Below are 19,575 nucleotides of genomic sequence, written 5' to 3' on the forward strand. Positions count from 1 at the left end.
CTGCCAGGTTTACTAAGAAATAATCCTCGGAAGTTCTGGCGTTCTGTCATGCCCACTACTGAATCTTCATCTTCATTCACTATCAATGATGAAACTATAAATGATCCTGCACGCATCTCCAATGCATTCAATGAATATTTCCATTCGGTGTACGCAAACGATTCTCCTGTCTGCCCTGCTTTTGATAATGATTCAGATTTTTCTATTTCCGACATTTCCGTTGATGTTAATGGCGTTCTTAATTTGATTCTAAATTTAGACACGAAAAAGTCTAGTGGCTCACACGGTATTCCTAATTCCTTTTTACTTCGCTATTCACAATGGACATCACGCAATCTTGAAATAATATTCAATAAGTCTCTAGATACAGGAGTCGTGAGTCGTTCCTTCATCCTGGAAACTTGCAAGAGTAATACCGTTGTATAAAACAGGCAGGAAGACAGACATAACGAATTACAGACCCATTTCTTTAACTTCCCAATCGTGCAAAATGCTGGAACATATTATTTACAAACACATAATAGATTTTCTGGAGTCCAACACCATTCTAACTAATGTTCAGCACGGCTTTAGACGTGGTTTCAGTACTGGTTTCACCCATGACATCGCTTATCAGTTGGATCTCGGTAAACAGATTGATGCTATCTTCATTGATTTTTCTAAAGCTTTCAATTCATTACTTCATTCTCACCTCTTGCAAAAATTAAATGCAATACTAAAAAATTCCCATCTGGTCAATTGGATCGCTAGTTTCCTTTCTAGCCGGTCCCAATACGTCGACTTTAGTTCTGCAAGGTCATCCATACTTGAAGTAGGCTCCGGGGTTCCTCAAGGATCCGTCCTGGGTCCTTTATTGTTTTTAATTTATGTCAATGACCTCCCAAAACATGTTTCCTCTAATATTCGTCTTTATGCTGACGATTGCGTCTCATACGACGTGATTGATTCCCCGAATAGTTTTCAGCGATTAAACGATTCCTTTATCTCTTTCAGTGCTTGGTGTGAAAAATGGAAAATGAACATTAATTTAAAAAAAACGGTTGTTTTGTCCTTCACGAAAAGAGCAGCACCTGTAATTGCGACATATTCATTGAATGGATCTCCTTTATTTATTTATTTATTTTATTTATTTACAGCACACCCTGCAGCGCCGAAGCATTATAGCAGGGGAGTGGGTGCAACATGAAGTGACTAGCACGAGAATATAATCACACAAAAGGGAGGGATGATAACGGAGCAATGCATCAAGATAAAAATAAGTACATCAAAAAAGTACATCAAAAAAGTACATCAAAAAAGTACATCAAAAAAGTACAAGAAAAACAGTACAAGAAAAACAGTGCAAGAAAAAGTTCATTCATCCTGCAGTCATTAGTTTGGAAGACGATTGCAATTACAAATCATTGATTAGTCTTAAAAATGCATCCCGAGGAGCACTCACAACTTCAACTGGCAACTTATTCCATTCTGAAATACTGCCAGAGTTAACCAGAGTTCGACAATACAAATACCTTGGCGTAACATTTACTCACAATCTCTCATGGACTACACACATTGACCAAACATGTTCAAAGGCCCTAAAACAGTTTGGATACCTACGTCGTACTATGCAAAAGGCTCCGAAAGCAACAAAACTTCTAATGTATAAAACTCTTGTTCGCCTCATTATCGATTATGCCGCAACAGTCTGGTCATCACATAACCAAAACAACATAATCAAACTAGAAGCAGTTCCGAAAAAAGCCGTCCGTTTCATTTTACATCGGTATGACCGCGATTTTTCACCGTCGTCCACCCCCCCCCCCCCCCAACGCTGAATCTAACATTACTTTAAGTACGTCGTGATGTGGAATCATTAAAATTTTTGCACAACATTATTAACAAGTCATACCACACTTCAAACACAGCTTGCATATCTTTCACCAAGCCTTCTTGCACGCGTAATTTCCACGAGCTTAATCTTAACCCTGTCTATGCCCGTACAAATACCTTCAAGTACAGCTTCTTTCCCCGCACAATAGAAGAATGGAATTCCTTGCCTGGCTGCGTTCGTTCACTCCCGATAAGCGAATTTGAAATTGCTATCTATAAAAACCAGTATATGTAACTATTTAAATCAGGTTTAGTTTATACTTTATGTGTGCGTATTGCTGTGTCGTTGCTTTTTATGAATCGTTGAAAACAATTTGTAAGATTTTGTAAATAATTGTAAAGATGTTGTAAGAGTTAATGTTGATTTCACTTTATTTTTGTTCAACATTGTTTTTACCCACTCCTGCAATAGCCCTCCTATGGGGCTGCAGTATGTACAAATAAATAAATAAATAAAAGAGGCAGGGAAATGAATTAGTTTGAAGCTGTCGCCACGCGACGGCACCTTCTCGATTAAGGGAATAAATGTGGTGGCGGGAAGTGTCTCCTGGAATCTCTCCAATATTCTAGAGATTCAGTGTAGTTCAGTGGTTCTTTTTGTGCGTCGTCTGGGTTAGACAGCTCTTCCAATGACGCCCGGTTAGCGAGCTCTCGGGCTGCCGCATTAGCCCGTTCATTACCATGGAGAGAGGCGTGTCCAGGTGTCCAGATAATACGCACCCTGTGTAACGCTGTAGAGTGTAGTGATGTCAGGATGCGGTGTATGTAGGGTGTCACCCTCCCTTGTGCCAAAGTCCTGCAGGTGGTCTGAGAATCAGTGACCACTGTGATAGGTCCATCCGGCGCCGGTATGGTTGAAGCGTGTACGAGGCTAGGGCGATACCAGCCTCTTCCGTCGTGTCACTGTCCAGAGTGTTGAGCGTGTCCGAAGCCCTCAGAATGTCTGCACTATCTAGTACGACTAGACATAGGGCACATTTCTGTTGGTAGCGGGCCACATCGGCGTATAGGACTCGTGTATTTGATGTGTTATAGAGGAAGGCCCAACACCTCCAGACCAACAATTATCACAACGCTTCTAACCTTCAAGGTACTGACGTTCCTGATACCTGGAACCGTTTGCACTTCCTTCATCGCCCAAAGCCCGCCTGGACCCACCTACCGGCACGAAGCAAGTTGTCCGGAAACCTCCCACCCTCCCACAAGCCAAATGGCACCAGCCACCTGTTTCCTGCCCGATCCTGGTACTCCATCTGGCAACCATGCAACTCTCTGACGTCAACAACCACGGGACAACATTGCGCGCAATATAAACAAGAAATCGCCGATTACTCGGGGCACAACACCGCCAGACCGACGATGTTCACAACGCTCCTATCCTTCCAAGTTTGTTACCTAGCCCTTTCAATGGAATTCAGAAGTGATGAGAGATGTATAGAGGTGGTGTCGTGGACCTTCGACTTGAAGTGTCGCTGTGTGGTGCTTTTGTGCAGCGATGCGTGTGCCTTCGATTTGCTGTGCAAAATTATGTTGTTATTATCCGGTGATGTTGAGGTTAACTCGCTCCATCCCCTTGTGCTTAACTCCTGCCTATCCTCGACGCTATCAAACGACTAGAAAGTGTTTCAAGCCACAATTCGTGTAGAGCTTCTGCAAACAAAATAAACCCAAACTGTCCAAGGCAATCATATAGCTTAAATCATGAGCCGCTCTCACACATTAGATTTAAGCCAACGAGAGGCAACCACCTCAACCGCTGTTAACATTATCGCCCGACCACAGCACGTCATCACTACCCTGAAAGCCCCGAACATAGACACAAACAACCCTATGTGGCCAGCCGGCCTTCTTTTCTTTGGCATTGACGATGCCGATAAAGAGATTTGGAGTGATTCATAGAACAAAATACTAGACCTATGCAAAAATACTCTTAGTTAAGAATTGAACGCCAGCAATATTGAGCGTTGGAAGATTCTCTGCAACAAAAAAAAACGCCCTATAATACTAAAACTGCTCCACTTCAACACGAAAGAAAACATATTAGCTTGTGGGCGTAAGCTAAAAGATACATGTTTTGCCGTCAGAGAAAAGTTTGCCTTAGGTACGCGCTTTGCACGCTCAAGATTGTTAAAATTGATCAAGCCCCAAAGATGCGCGTTTATGCTCAGCCTGAACAAGCTGCATGTAGGCAGCAGATGCAATTTTTATGATACTGCATCCGATAGAGTCATTGAACATACCACAACAACTAACTGCAATGCCTGATTGCACCACACCACCACACCACACCACAACTGCACCACAATGCCTGATTGTACCGCTTGTGCTGAGCCATTGCCGCGAGACGATAAGTTTCTGGCGTGCTCCGTTTGTCATGAAGCTTTCCACCTGGGTAAAAACTGCTCGACGGTCGCTGAATCAACTATTTAGATAATGTCGGCAGGGAAACGGGGATCTTGGGTATGCCCGGCATGCAAGACGCAAACCGTCAAGCAACCTTCAATGGATAATAAATCGGATGATGGAGTACTAGAACAGCAACTTTTGACTGTAAACGATAGACTGGACCGGCTGACGACTAGAATGGGTAATAAATCGGATGATGGAGTACTAGAACAGCAACTTTTGACTGTAAACGATAAACTGGACCGGCTGACGGCTACAGTCGAAACGTTGGCTAGTCGAGTGCAAGAACTACTGACCTTCAAAGCTATCGGAGAAAAAATTGCAGAAACTGTTCTGCGGATACAGGGGTTGCTCGATTCCCTTGCTGTTAAATATGAATCGGTGCCATCCACGGTAACTGCAAACCAGATAGCAGTCGGCGAGCTTGGCACGCAAGTACATACACTCTCCCCTAAGTTTGTTGCCCAAGCTGAGCTGCTTGAAAAGGTTGACTCTGAACTTAGCGAATTAGAGCAATACAGCCGACGCTGCAGTTTTGAGATTCATGACCTGCAATATAACCCCAACGAGGATTTGCCTTCCTTCTTGTCAGGACTGGCGGCGAAGCTAAACATTTCCGAATTCAAACTGACGGATGTTTCTGCCGCTCACCGACTTCCTGTACGAAGCAATACCATTCCTGTAGTCCTTGTGCAAATGCACACTGTTTCGGCCAAACAGCAATGGCTCGCTGCACGAGAAATCCTACGTGAACTTGCTCAAGATAGTACCTTTCCGCGGCTTTACTTCAACGATAATCTTTCACGTGCCCAACGGGAGCTGTATAGGCTGGCAAGGAAGAAAGGCAAAAAATCAAAATTTAAATTCGTTTGGACCAAAAACGGTAGGATGCTGGCTAAGAGGGATGAAGATGCACCTATTCTGTACATCAATAAGGCATCTGATCTCGAGAGTATTGCACGAGCATGAACAAAGTTGCCTTCAAGACATGTACTAATCTAAACGAGGTTCTTAGTTTCTTTCCAAATCCTAGTGGTTGCGCTTCCGTGCTGTTCACGTCAACATTCGTAGTATTAGAAAACATTGGGACCATTTTCAGGCCTTAATTACTCCTTTCAACTCCTATTTCGATGCGATCGTGCTTACCGAGATTAACATACCGTCCGCCTGCATCAATCAGTATCAGATTATTGGATACCAAGTTTTTTCATACACTAGGCCAATTAAAAGGAGAGGAGGCGTGGCAGTTTTCATCCGGGACAGATGGACGACAACTGAGCTGACTTTCTCGTTTTCCCAAGCTGATATTGTGGCAGTGCGTCTTTGCGCACCTTCCTTGTCACTAATTCTGCTTGCGGTTTATCACCCACCGTGTTGCAGCGGTCGTATATTCCTGGATGAACTTGATGTCACCCTGGCCTCGATGTCGCCAATGGACCATGTTTGCCTAATTGGGGATGTCAACATAAATACGCTACGCCCTTTAACAACGACAGTTGGCAATTATTTGGACGTCATTTCCAAATGCGGCTTGAAAAACACGATCTGTGAACCTACACGCAAAGAATTCCTTGCTGGTCATCTTGTCACATCTTGCATAAATCATATAAACATACGTGCACATAACTTAAGTGTCAAATCTGCCGTTATTACAACGAAACTTGCTGATCATTACATGGTCTGCCGCTCTCTAACAGATGACACTACCAACTTGGTCGCTCCAAATGAAGTCAAACAAATCTCAATTGTTGACACCTTGGCTTTCCAAAAATTTGTAATGAATCACGACTGGCATAATTTTTGATGACTGTTCCTCCAGGCGACGCCTATGACAACTTTCTAACACTGTTCACCGATTTCCGGCTTGCAGCTACACGGGTCTCTAAAATGAAACAACGTAAATTGGACCAAAAATGGATGTCGACAGAAATACTCGCGGCAATACAAGCAAAAGACTTGTTATGGGTTCAAACAAACAGAAGTCCTAATTGCACTGCTTTGCGGCTTCGGTACAAAGATCTTTGAAATAAGGTCAATGCTATGATACGTCTAGCAAAACGTAATAACTTACGAGCAAAAGTCACGGACGCTCGTTGCGACAGCAGGAAAACATGGTCCCTAATTAACCATCTTAGAGGTGGTGACGTAAATGCTAATCGCCATCTTGATCTGATGTCTCGCTTTTCTTCAAATGGTACGGCCACCGCAAATAATTTTAACTCTTTTTTTTTTCAAAAGTGTCTGGTGTAGCGAGACCTCATCCAGATATTTGCGCATTGCAGACTAGTATTTCAGAATCCGCCCTTCTTCCCATGTTTTTGGAACATGACCTCAAATCAATCCTTTTCACTCTAAAACCAAATAAGTCTCCTGGAATTGATGGTATTTCAATATTAGAGCTGCACAGAACTTTCGAAGCAATAAAAGATGTGCTACTACTCATTTTAAATAATATTATTACCACTGGTATCATTCCCGATAATCTGAAAAATGTGCTCCTCCTCTTTTTAAAAGTGGCGCACGCAACAATATCGAAAACTACCGGCCTATTTCAATCCTTTCACGCATTGGGCAGATATTGGAAAAAACATCTGCTCAAGACAATGAGCAGCTCTTTAGGCAATCTTGGCGTGTTATCTCCTAGTCAGTATGGTTTTGTGCCGAATCGGGGTACGCAGTTGCTGCTTGAAGATTTTTCCGATACACTAAACTCTGCGTTTGAACACAATCAGATTGCTTGTGCACTGTTTCTAGACGTCCGCAAAGCGTTTGACAGCGTCTGCCATAGTATACTGCTCACCAGACTTCCTTTGCTAGGCTTTCGGGTTGCGTGTTTGCGGCTTCTGAAAAACTTCATTTCCCATAGGCACCAACTTGTGTCTATTGGAAAATTTTGTAGCAACCTGACCGAAATTAAAGCTGGTGTCCCCCAAGATTCAATTTTAAGTCCGTTACTATTTATATTATATTTGAACGATTTATCTAATGTTGTGAACGTCAAATTATATCAGTATGCTGATGACACTGTCCTTGTTTCACACGCTCGAAGTTACACTGACGCCATCTCTTCTTTACAAATGGCAATGACAAAACTGATGGACTGGTTTCAGAAAACTTAACTAATCTGTTTCCACAACCCTGTCAAGCAAGTTACCCTATCGTCCCCATTATATTTGCACACATCACATGGCAATCCCTGTTCGTGTGCCCCTGTGCAATACGCTTGTTCAATTAAATACCTTGGTGTCTTTTTTGACAGTGATTTATCCTGGAACTCTCAGTTCGCATATATTTGTCAAAAACTTCGCGTAGTTTCTTGTGTTTTTTTATGATATAAAATTTTACATGCCATTATCTGTTCGAAAGCTTGTAGTACATGCCTTATGCTACCGTGTAATCCGGTATGGGATATCTACATATGGTGATGGCGCCCAACATTTGGTAAACAGGGTCAACTCCGTCCTTCGTGGCATTCTGAAGCATGTTGCTTATGATGTCTCCCCCAAATCTGACGTGTTCAAAACTTTGTCTTTACCTGATCTCAATTCTTTGCTGCTAGAAACTGTTATCTTAAAACATTTTTGGATAAGTCAGTATAAAATTCCTTATGTGCCCGTTCGTTCCCTGAGACCAAAGAATCCTTACGTTGCACCCCGCTGTAAGACGAGATATGGTCGAAGACTTCGTAACTATTATGTCCCAGCAATGTTTAATTTACTTCATCAAAGCATAAAAGATGTGAAAACGAAATATGGTCTTAGAAAGGCTCTTAGACACATTAATGCGTGATGGCAAACCTGTCATGTGTCTGTGTGTTTTTTTTTCTCACTGTTGTCTAATAAGGAGTTACTGATGGCTCTGTCGCTGTCTGCCAGGCACTGCCGTTCAAGCCCACTCTGGCTTTGGCATGCCCGATTCTTCCACTCTATTATTCTCATGTCATCAATAAAGTATTATTATTATTTTAAAAAATCAACTGCCAGCTCCAAGTGATACCTTATCTGACCAGCGCCAGTGAAGAACAAGAAATTCCGTGCCTGCTTCATTCAAAAACCGCCCTGATTCATTTTTTTAGCATTAGCGTGGCTTTCACTAACATTCGCAGTATAATTCCCAAACGTGGACGTCGGCGACCACGAAGCTTTTTCATCCTATCCTATCTTTACAGTTTACCGGCGCGATCGGCATGATAAGCGATTGGTAGGTGTACTAATTGCCGTTAGAGGCAGCTTACTATCACCACCGATAAATCACGACGACAACATTAAACTAACATAGGTAAGCCTGCACAGTACAATTGGCCAATACTGTTTGGAATCTGTTTCCGTGCACCAGATAATAACCCCTCATTTTGCGATTTCTTACGCCTTTCTTTAGAACAAATATAAAAAGATATGCCCACGGCACCTATATTCCTTTCTGGAGACTTTAATCACCCCAGCATCAATTGGCCACTACTTTGAGTACCCAACGAACCACCCTATAGTGAACCCAAACAGTTTCTTCAATTAACTCTAGAGTTTAACCTCGACCAAGCTATAACATGCCCCAATAGGGGCGACAACACAACACCGCGGATCTGTTGTTAACATATAGCTTGGAAAAAAAAATAACTTTGCTCCCTGGCTTTTGCGACCACAGCGTACTTCATATCGGCATTTCATCGCCATTAAAAAAAAAGCCTCGAAGCAGCAATTATACACTGATTACAAGAAAGCTAACTTAGACGCATTTACCCGCGAAATTGCACCCTTCTACGAAGATTTTCGACAGTCATACTCTGCTCGCTCGGTCAACGCCAATCGGGAATTGTACAAGAACACAATGCTACACTTAACACATATATATATATATATATATATATATATATATATATATATATATATATATATATATATATATATATATATATATATATATATATATATATATAAATGTGCGCGTGTGTGTGTGTAAAGCACAAAATTGAAAAGCATAAATAACTAATAACTATCGGAAAGCAAAAATACTAATAACAGCCCAACTTGGAATAGGTAGGAAGAAAGTGCCAAAAAATACCCTAAAGAATTGAAAGCTTCCAAGAACAATTTTTTTCAACTGACCTCATATCAATTCTTCAATCTAATCATCGTAAAATCTTTCAGATGATCTCTCCGCCTAAGCGCCAAACTCAGCTCCAGCTTTCAGACGACGACAACATACTAATTCAAGCTGAAAAATGTGCTGCAGCCCTTAACTTCTCTACATCAGTCTTTTCAACTGCTATAATTTTCAGTTCTACCGAATTACAACACAACTCGCCGACCACAATGTCCGATATCACGATTAACGCTGATGGAATGGCTTGGCTAATACAGGCTCTAAAATTATGCTCCTCGGCTGGTTACGATCACATCAGCTGGAAATTACTTAAAAGCACCAGTTCTCTGTCAAGCGCAATACTTACTTCTCCAACAATCAATCAGTACTGGTGAAGTTCCCCACGATTGGAAATAGGCTCAAGTCATTCTCGTCCATAAATCTGGTGATGGAACAAAAGCATGTGACTATCGTCCAATTTCTCTAACCAGCATTCCGTCTAAACTGCTGGAACATATCATAGCAACCAGTCACATCACTTGAATCAAATAACTTATATTCATATCAGCATGGTTTTAGAAAACTATAATCCTGCGAAACTCAGCTGTCTCAATTCACCAATGAAATCCTGCAACACATGGATGATCCCCTACAAATTGACGCCATCTTCTTAGACTTTTCGAACGCCTTGGACCGCGTCCCCCACAATCACCTACTTGCCAAATTATCTACTCTTGGAATCCCCGCATCACTGATTGCATTGATCAAACATTTCTTAAAAGGAGGCGTACAATACATATCCGCTAACTCTCATAACTTACACCTTTCTGATGTTATATCCGGTGTCCCCCCAGGGGGCAGGCTTATCGCCCACGTTATTTTTATCTATATCAGTGACCTGCCATGTAACACAAAATCTAGACTTCGACTTCTTGCTGATGACTGCGTCATCTACAACGCCATCCATAACCCTGGTGATTCCATTGACCTACAAAAAACAGACACTATCGTTTTATGGTGTGAAAAATGCCTAATGCTTCTAAACCTTATTAAGTGTCAATGTATCGCCTTTTCCCTTAAGTGCAGCCTCAGAAATTACGCGCACCACATAAGCTCAACTAAAATACCACGAGCAGACTGCTAACAGTATCTAAGTTTTCACTTCACATCGTCATTATCATGGGTTACTTACTTTAAAACAATATGCGCAAATGCCTCGCGCACACTTGGTTTCTTTTTTGTGACGCAATCTTAAATATGCATCACCCGCTAGTGAACAACTTGCATATCTGACATGCGTTCGGCTGAAACTGGATTAAGCATCATCTATCTGGCACCCATCACAAGCATATCACGCCTACGAATAAGAAACCATTCAAAATCAAGCTGCATGCTTTATCATGTCAAACAACTCAAGAAAAATCACCATAACTGAACCAAAAAACAGGCTCAATCTTGCTAGCCTCCAATCACGTCGTATGATCTCGCGCCTCTGCATGCTTCACTCTTTCAATTGCCAAATGCAGAAACTCTCTTTCGGTCGATCCATTATGGCTGACTGGGCGGACTACCACCTAATAGGGCAGTTAGGGCGGCGTGAAGATGGGACCTGCTGTTGCCTGGCTGGTGCGATACTATGGCGGGCACGGTTAGTGGTTGTGCGACGGTGGTGGATGAAGCCAATTGCGCCTCAATGGCGCCGATGCGATCTGTGAGAGCTCCGAGGCCCCTGCTGCGGTTCCTGAGCGCAACCTGAGTTTGGCTAACGCTTTCGATGAGGAAACTGACGCAAGCGTTGACGTATTTGAGGCCGCCTGCCAGCCCAATGATATTTTGCTTAATCTCGTTGACTTCTGAGGACCACGCTACCGATTCACATGTTTGTTACACTGCTGCCCTGCGCTTGGAGGACGTCACAGTATCGTCTACCGGAGCTGGGATTGCATCTCGGTGGCCCTGACTCACGCACCATTATCCGACACATTCGAAACGAGCTTTCTGATCTCTGTCAATTCGCTAAATTGTTCTTGAGGTCGTCGTTCTCTTTGTGTAAGCGAATGACTTCCGCATCCCTAGCTTGCTCTGGGGGCGGGTCGTCAAAAGATGCCGGAGCAGCCTCGGTATTGGCCCAAACGAGGGTCGGCTGCTTCCCGCAATGTGTGGCGGCGGGCTTAGGACCGCATGCTGGCTAGGTTCTGCGACCCGGGCGGCCCCTGGAACCGGATCCGGACCTAAATCGGGATCTGACAGAGGATATTTACCTCGACCTGGTCGTGGAGATGAAGCGGCTCCTGGGGCAACCCCTGGAGCAGCCACGAGGCCTGGATTTCCCCCTGAACCGGCAGCGGCTGCGACCTTATCCGCGTTGCCGCGATGCTTTCCGGGGTTGATTCGCCCACTCAAAGGGCGGGAAAGGTTCGGTGTTGAGGGCGCGGGAGTATTCCCTCTGTCTCACCCTGACGAGATACGGCATCTCAAATCTTCGATTGCGCAACATGCTGGCCTTAAGGTGGTCGCCTCCGCACAGGTTGCATTTGGAATCGATACTGTGCTACGCGTCGTGGTTTTCTTCTCCGCATACCCTGCAGATGGCCTCGCTGGGCGAAGGGCAGACATCGAAGTGGTGCCCCAGTTTGCGGCAGTTTTAGCGCACGTCCATATGCTTCCGAATTAAAGTGCATATGAGGATAGTGCCGCCATACGAGACAAAATTTCGCACCCGATACCTTTAGAATAGGACCGCCAGGATGCCAGTGGTCTAGAGGCTTTTGGCGGCCAGCGCCATGCGGTTTTTCGGGTGGACGGGTTTTTTGACGATCACCGCGGACCCGTCAGTGAGACCCCTCGGATGTCACCCTTGTACGCAGAGTGGGGGGCGGCCTCGTAAGCTCTCAGCTCAAAACGTTGACCGGCAACGGAGATGCCCTCGATGCCGACGTAGCGAGAAGCGTTGTGCCTGTTTCGTACGCTGGTCATCATATTTTGCTGAAAGTTGGACACATCGTGTCGGCGTCCCGCGACGCAGAATTGAGCCGGCAGCCTGGCATATGGCATCGGCGACTGTGGTAGGCCCGGCCTTGCGGATGCACAGGCCTTTCCTGGGCCGCACGACAATCTTCGCGTCCTCCTTGGATAGCGGAAGCATCCAGCCCACTCGATTGATCTTGCTTTGAATGCCTGCACGGTCTGCGCGGCCGCGAGTGCTGCAACCGGCCTTAGTGTGAACGTCGACCACATGGGCATTGGACGCGTTTCTCATTCTCATTGAAGAATGACTGGTGGCAACGAGCTGCCACCTGGCGTCTTTAGTGACATCCTAGGGGGCTAAGAACTGCCCTCCCACCTAACACTCCCTCACAAAGTCCGTGGAAACGCCTAACGTAACGCGAACCCTAACGGGGTTATGCTCAACACACCGTGAGTAGAAAGATAAACGGAAATAAATGTATCAAAAGTCGACCCACCCATAAAAGTCGGGTATCCGCGGGGCCCTCTTGACTTCACGGACCCTAAAAGCTAGAAACTTTAGGCCTACACACTCGAAAACCTTCTGAAAAATTTGCAAAATCTGGAGCTGAGTAAACCACAGCACATGTGGCTCAAATTCATTTCCAGGTGAAGCGTGAGCTAGTGCTTAGGCATTGGTATCATGAAAAGCGTGCGTTCGGTGAACAAAGTTGGCTCCCATCGGATGACGGCGAAAATGCATGCTGCTGGCAGAGCGCTGTGGATGAGGTAATAAATGTCCTGCCGCTTCATCGTCGCCTGTCGCGACGCAGCCGATCTAGTTGCAGCCGACGACCTTTTTGTCGACGGGCTGTGGAACTTTGCGATGGCAGCTGTCTTCTGCGGTCGGGGCGAACTGCAGATTTGTGCATGACGTGGACCAGGAATAGAAGCTCATCGTAAGCGAAGCGTCACTTTTCCGGCTTCGGCGTCGGCCCTGTTGACTTGCTAGCCTCTAGTACTACTGCAAGCCACCTAGGGTGATGGAAGAAATTTCCGGCGAAGACCACGACGTCATCCAAGTAAGTAAGACAGCTCTGCCGCATAAGTTTTACTAACACTATGTCCACCATGCACTGGAACGATGTAGGCACAGAGCACAGTCCATGTGGAATGACCTTGAACTCAAAGAGGCCGTCTGGCTGAGTGGTCGAGCGCACTCTTCGGTTTATGCGATGCTTTGACACTGGTATTTGTCGAATCCTCGCTAAAATCAAATCAAATCCCATTTATTTTTTCTTAGAACACTTGGAAGGATGCCCGAACAAAAAGTGGAAGCTAGTCCACGTGACCAGAGTCCGGGTTCCCTTTTACAGGACATAGCGAAGGTGACAACTAGACATTCAAACAACAGAATCAAGTATACAGAACAAAATAATTAGTGCCGTTGAAAAGCAGTCTTTCTATCTCCAGAGAAGACGTCAGGGCTGTTGGTGCTAAATCATGGGCAGACATGGAGTGATGTCGAAGTCTGGTTTGGGAACTACGGTGATCGGGGTAGATGCAGCACAATCTGAGAGGACAATTGCATTGCTGGTTCCCGCCAATTGACAAGAAGGCAGTGCGTAGATTCCTTGGCATGTGAGCCTACTATAGGCGCTTTGTCAGGGACTTTCCACGCATCGTGGAGTCGCTAACACATCTAACCAATTGTGATGTCGAGTTCAAGTGGGAAAAGCCGCAGGCCCACGCATTTCAAGAACTCAGACGGCGCATGCAGTCACCGCCGGTACTTGCACGCTTCAACGAGGACGCCGATACTGAAATCCACGCTGACTCTAGTAGCCTAGGCCTCGGTGCCGTCCTAGTCCAGAGGAAAGACCGATTCATCGGGTGATATATTATGGTAGCCGGTCGCTTTCAAGAGTGGAAGGCAATTATCTACGATTGAAAAGGAATACCTCGCCATCATTTGGGCTACAGCAGAATTCCGCCCTTACCTCTATGAGAGGCCATTCAAAGTCGTCAGCGACCATCACATGTTGTGTTTGCTAGCTAACTTAAAGGACCCTCCAGGACGGCTGGCCCGGTGGAGCCTAAGCCTGCAAGAATATGCCGTCACGGTAATATTGAAGTCCGGAAGAAAGCACTCTGACGCCGACTGCCTATCACGCGCCCCCATCAATCCCCTGCCGCAAGACGACGAGGATGACGGCGCCTTCCTAGGAATAATAAGCGCAGAAGATTTCACTAAACAGCAACGAGCAGACCCGGAGCTAAATGACCTCGTCGAGTATTTGGAAGGAAACACCGACGTTGTCCCTAGGGCATTTAGGCGCGGGTTGTCTTCATTCACGCTACAAAACAACCTGCTCGGGAAGAAGACTTCTCCCCAGTCCGCGCCATTTACCTCCTTGTTGTACCGTCAGCGCTACGTCCAGAAGTACTCCACGCCCTACACAACGATCCAACCACTGGGCACCTCGGATTCTGCCGGACGCTGCCCAGGATACAGGAAAGGTATTACTGGCCGCACCTAACCGCCGACGTCACCCGTTACGTCAATAAATGCCGAGACTGTCAGCGACGCAAGACACCACCGACGAGGCCAGCGGGATTACTGCAGCCGATCGAACCTTCTCGCCGACCATTCCAGCAGATTGGGATGGATTTGTTGGGGCCGTTTCCGACGTCATCATCCGGGAATAAGTGGATTGTTGTGGCGACGGACTGTCTCCCCCGCTTGACTGAAACTAAAGCTTTACCAAAAGGCAGCGTAGCCGAAGCGGCGAAATTTTTCGCCGAGAACATCCTGCTGCGCCATGGTGCCCCAGAAGTCATCATCACCGACAGTGGAACGGCCTTTACAGCAGAGGTCACCCAAGCCATTCTGCAATACAGCCTGACAAGCTGCAGGACAACAGCCTACCATCCGCAAGCGAATGGTCTCACGGAGCGCCTGAACAAGACCCTCGCCTACATGTTCGCAATGTACGTCGACGTCGAGCACAAGACGTGGGATGCTGTCCTGCCGTACGTAACATTCGCTTACAACACGGTGGTGTAAGAACCAACACAGATCACGCCGTTCAAGCTGGTCTACGGCAGGAACCCGACGACGACGCTCGACGCCATGCTTCCGGACGTCACTGACGAAGAGAATGTTGACGTCGCCAGCTATCTCCAGCACGCTTAGCAAGCCCGACAGCTCGCCCGCCTACGGATCAAGAACCACCAGCGTACCGACCGCCGACAATACATCTTCGACGACGCTACGACGAGTACCAGCCTGGTGACCGTGTTTGGGTTTGGACCCTGGTACGCCAACGAGGACTCAGTGAGAAGCTATTTCGGACCCTACACGGTCATCGGACGTATTGGCGCACAAGAATATGAGGTCGTGCCAGACGGCATTCCGCATTCCGCATTCACAGCGGTGCCGCGCACGATCTGGAGTGGTCCACGTAGTGCGTCTTAAGCCCTTTCACGCATGATGACGAACTTCCTTAGTTTGTTGTTTCTTTGCTACGGGTGTTTTTGTTTATTACTTTCGTTTGTTTGTAGCATCGGGTCGATGCTTTTTAAGAGGGGCGTATTTACAGATGTACATGTTTATCTTGCTCGGGTGACCGCGTTTCACCGCTTAACATATGTTATCACGCAGCGCAGGACGCGCCTGCGTGTATAGGAAGTTTCTGGAATCTTATCGATGGTTCCATCCGCTGTCTGCCACTGAACCTTGTGTAATCTGATTGCGTGTATACACTTCGCGAGTAGTGTAGAATTGTGGAAGACACGCAGGTCCCAGCGATTAGCCTGGAACATTCGATGATTGATGTATAAAAGCCGACACGCTTGACCCGTTGATCAGATATTCGACGATCACCTACTGTATTCTCCGCTACCGTTGCGTGATACGTGTAGCCTGTTTTTGTGGGCACAGGTTCGCCCAATTAAAGTTAGTTTTGCCTTTCACAGTATTGCTACTGTGTTCTGCAACGTCACCACCACGTGACAATATTTTGCGCTGCCATCTCACGCAGCTTAGAAGTCATGGACAGACGCGGTGGTTATTGTCTGCAGAGTCAACACTGGGATGAAGAACTGCCTGCCCGAGAACCTCCTCAGCTTAGCGTGGTCAGTGAAACCTGTGCGGAAGTGTGCGTAACCCTCCCCCTTAAAGGCGGGTCGGCTACGAAGACTTTGAACGCTCCGAGTTTGTAGCATGTTGAATGGCCGTTTTTCCCTCACCTAGAAATCTCGGGAGGGAGGACAGAGTGTATTTAATGAGCCGATAGCGGCATGCTAGATTGAGGAACTATGACGTTCTCAGGTAAATACTGTAAATAAACACATATTCCTCCTTCTCAGTGAGAGCCAGTCTCTCCCTTCAACAACTTCTTCAGCCTGGATAAGTTTGACGACGGCATGGGCCAGCTACCATCTATTTCATGACCGTCCCTGAAGAACAAGCAACAACTGACAATTTTTTTGTTCGTCCAGCCTCCACGGCTACGTTGCGCAGCTTCGTACCCCTTCTCTCTCCCGCACACTCGGCGATAATATTTTATCAAGTCAAAACGGGGGAACGGTGTCTGGCTGCTGCTGTGCGACCACGAGGCCGCCACATCACATCCCCTCCTAGTGAGTTAGCGAACGTTCACTTCTCATGGTACGTACACCGCGCGTGGCGCTGCCCGTCACGGAGGCGTAGACCGCAACATATTGTGGTATATTCTGGAAGCGGAAGGCTTAGGTAGTTTATTTGTCGATACAGTACGCAAATATATAAATTTTGACCTGCCTAAGCAGGTTTTGCTTGTTGGCTGGTCAGGAAGCATGTGGAGAATCTTCTAAAAAAATAACTTCAAATACATGCATTTCATGTTATACACGACATTGCCGATAAATCTGACACCACAGGATAACATTCAAAACAAGTAAAACTATACACAAGGCAATAAATTTACGCACCAATCTCTTAAACGAGTCATCTTTCTCTTGCTGCATGCAAGACATAGATCATCAGGAATTTCATTAAACATAGCTCGTGCGTAGTAATTGCGCATCTTTTTACCATAATTACTATAGACCCGTGGTTTAACAAAATGTTCTGTTTCCCTCAATGTAATATCTTTTTTTACAGGAGTTTTACATTCATTTGAATAATAATACCACGTCAACACAACAAAATAAGACAGCTCGCGAATCTCTAGGATGCTTAACTCAACGCATTTCTCTTTTATGCCCAGCGAGTGTCATTTGGTACCGTAAGATTTACTGTTCACAATTAGTTTTAGTGCGACATTTAATGCTTGCTCATTATATTCCGACCAGTTTCCATATAATGTAATACCATATTTTAGAACAGGTTCCACTAATGCTATGTCCATAGTAATACTGTGTAGCAAGAATACTGTAATAATATCAATAATACTGTGTAATGATTGTCTACTGCATTTGAGAGATTTACCTAGAAAAAACCGTTTGCGTTGAATGGGAAAGGATTAGGAGCGACGAGAAACTTCATATCAATATGGGACTGAGGCAGGGGTGCCCTTAACCCCGCTGCTGTTTATGATGTACATGGTGAGGATGGAGAGGGCGGTAGAAGGAAGTAATATCGGGTTTAATATCTCATAGAAACAGGCGGGTACAGTAATAGAGAAGCCCCTCCCAGGTATAGTTTATGCGGATGACATTGTGTTGCTAGCTAACAAGCAAAGTGATTTGCAACGTCTTGGTAATATCTGTGGACAGGAACGTCACAATTTAGGTTTGAAATTTAGTGTTGGAAAATCACGTGTTATGGTATTCAATGAAAACAGTGCACAGACAGTGGAAATACAGGGCCAAGAAATACATCGGGTAACAGAATATAAATACCTTGGTATATGTATAAACGAAGGCAGCGCATATATTTAAACACAAAAAACCCATAAAAGTAAAGGGGAAGAGAAATGCAGCCATAATGAAGCACAGAGCGCTATGGGGATACAATAGGTACGAGATCCTCCGAGATATGTGCAAATGTGTAATGGTTCCAGGACTTACTTTTGGAAATGCGGTTGCTTCCTATAAGTCAGGGGTACAATCAGGACTCGACGGGAACCAAAGGTCAGTGGGTCGCCTCGCATTGGGCGCTCGCGGGAAGACTACAAATCAAGCTGTGCAGGGTGATATGGGCTGAACTAGTTTTGAAGTGAGGGAAGCTCGCAGTAAAATTGAGTACGAAGAACGGCTGAGGAATACGGAAGAAAGTAAATGGGCTGGGAGAGTGTTCAGGTATCTGTACCGGAAAAACATTGATTCAGAGTGGAGGAAAAGAACTAGGAAGCTTACCAGCAAGTATGCGGCCTGTAGGGTGGGCAACGCAGCAACAATGAAGGTCAAACGGAAAGTCCGAGAGGCTGAAATAATCTCATGGGTGGCGGCAGTGGAACAGAAACCTGCCATGAGTAACTACTTGAGAGGAAAAAGGAAATCAGGAAAGAAACCATTCATGATAACTCAAAGGGAAGCTCATTACTTTTCGAAGCGAGATCGGGATGCCTTAGAACACGCACCTATAAAGCGAGATATAAGAAGGAAGAAGAAGCATGTGCTTGCTGCGGTAAAGCTAGGGAAACTACGGGGCATGTTTTATTAGAATCTCAAGACGCCTACCCAGTGGTTGATTCAGGCACCACTGGCCTCCTTGAAGCCCTTGGGTTCAGAGGGAGCAGTGGTAAAGGAAACATGTCCTCAATAGACATCAGTAAGAGACGATCGGAGGATTGTTGAAAGAAAAAGTGGGGAAGCGACAAAAGACGGAGAGGTACAAAAGCACAGTTCGCAATAGGGGGATCAGAAAAATTTGGGCGTGGTAGTTCATAGTGTTTTTTTTCATTGTTTAACCTAGGTAGGATATTGGGCAGTATAGTAGCACGAGCTTGGTGGCACAACTCACCACCCCGTTCCAAAGGGGACGCTCATAACATCCATCCATCCATGCGTAGGTAGAAGGCTTTCCAATATGTCTCCTAGCCTAAGTGTGTAACCTGCGGTGGCTGTACTGCCGGCTTGCGGACTGCCCGTGAAGAATTTTCCAGGAAGGCGTAATGTCGTTCCTTAGACCAGTTCGGCCGCCCTGCAGCCGATGTCTGTCCTGATTCCGAAGAGGATGAGTGGTAGTGCCTTCATCCAGCTGCGCTCTTCTATTGCAGCTAGCGCACACTAGAGCTGCCGGTGTAAACACTCCACCATGCCGTTGCTAATCGGGTGGTGGGCGGT

The sequence above is a fragment of the Dermacentor albipictus genome, chromosome 8, assembly GCF_038994185.2.
Source record: "Dermacentor albipictus isolate Rhodes 1998 colony chromosome 8, USDA_Dalb.pri_finalv2, whole genome shotgun sequence".
Taxonomy (NCBI): domain Eukaryota; kingdom Metazoa; phylum Arthropoda; class Arachnida; order Ixodida; family Ixodidae; genus Dermacentor; species Dermacentor albipictus.